The sequence below is a fragment of the Otolemur garnettii genome, unplaced genomic scaffold, assembly GCF_000181295.1.
Source record: "Otolemur garnettii isolate 467f Iridium unplaced genomic scaffold, OtoGar3 scaffold00064, whole genome shotgun sequence".
NCBI lineage: Eukaryota > Metazoa > Chordata > Mammalia > Primates > Galagidae > Otolemur > Otolemur garnettii.
In genome coordinates, this window is record NW_003852459.1 from 8,722,401 (window position 1) to 8,724,195 (window position 1,795).

Consider the following 1,795-nt stretch of genomic DNA (forward strand, 5'->3'; position numbering starts at 1 on the left):
AGAAACCCTGGTGCAGATTCTTGAATGAAAATAACCAGGAGATAGAAAAAGGGATGATAGCAAAATGTACATCTCCTCAAATGTAAAGACTCAGACTCTATGACAATGGGAAGTTAGAAATCTACGTTTTAACAAGCTCCTGGGGGAATTTTCATGCACACTAGCTTTTGAGGACCACAGGTAAAGAATGAAAACTGAGAGGTGCAATCTACACTCTGAACACCAGCTGTCACTACTCTACAATCTAAAAACACCCCTCATAGTTAATAATGAAAAACATGATCACAAGAACATTTTCCACATTTAAAATGTAAAGATCTGGGGAAAATGAGCTCTAAGTTAAACAGATTTGGATTATCCTGTGATTTGATTAAAGATCTCTAGAGCACATAAATGGTTTACAGAGAGTAGTGGCTGGAGATTTAGAGATTTTGTATATGTGTGAATAAGCTTAGGTTGGAAGAATAATATCTCGCTCTACTGGGGAGATGAAATGAATAGCTTTGTGGTTTAAAAACCAAACTGGACAGAAAGTCTGTAAGGCAGCTCAGTGACTCTGAGAATATCTTTTCATTTTCCTGGCCTGGTGTCACAACACTAGCTTGATAATGGGCTTGCCAGACCTTTAATTTTTATGTGAAGCCCAGGGATTAAAAGTCTGGTGTAGTGTTCCTGTGAACTTTTTCTTTATTCGTAGACACTGGGTCACACTGGGAAACTTGGATTCAAGTTCTTGGTTTTTCCAGAGAGCTCCCTGTGGATCACGATGATAATTTCTAGAGCCTTGAAATGGGCTTAAAAATGCCCACATGGGGGTTGTCATGAGGAAAATCTGGATAATACAATAAATATGAAATACTGTCTTAATTATAAGGGACTAAACAAATGCAAAGTATTATCTGAATGCTTACACTGTTGGGCCTTTGCTTTGATATTTGATCTTTGGAATCCCACCACATTGCACTGTTTCCATAAAAATGACTCAGGTTCTGCTAGGGACCTCGTAGTTTTTTCCCAGCTAGATCTTTTGCTTCACCTTATATAAGCTTGTCTGATAACATCTAGGACATCCAGTTAAATTTGAGTTTCGTGTAAACAATGAATAATTTTTAGTATGAAATACTAAATACCCAAATCATGCCTGGAAGACTTGCAAATAGGACTGTAGCACCAACTGGGAATGCTGTCCATGTTCATGAGTCTTCTACACACCAATCTCACCTAACTGCTCAAATCTTCTGTTTTGCCTGGTATGGGAAAAGTCTGACTCCAAGATAGTAATATAAATCTAAAAATGCTTTCAGAGGACATACTGCTATCTGAGAGGTCACATCGTCAGAAATGTTCACACTTCCTGTCTAGAAATGTCTTGGGCTTATCTTTATAAAGATTTCTTGGAAGAAAATAGGGCTTCTTAAGTACTTCCTCTTTGGGGTTATTTTTGATTCTTGTTATATTCTGTTGATTTTTGATTACTCATTAGCATCTCTTTCTGTGTCCTCCTCCCTCCTTATGGGATTAGAAGGAAGAAAATGTCAATCTCTAAAATGAAACAATTCTGAAACCCTTAAATGCTGCTGTTGTGAGCAATTCTGATGCACTTCTGGTACAGCCTTCTCTTTCCAGATATATTTTGTGCAAAAAATAATGATGTTAAAATATACAGATAGTGGAGAAGAGTGGGGAGAAGAAAGGGTAGGAAAGAGTCGCACTGGGGAAATTTCAAAGTCCACAACACTGAGAGTTTAAATACAATGAAACAAATCCCTAATTGCAATTTCGTAGGGATATCCGG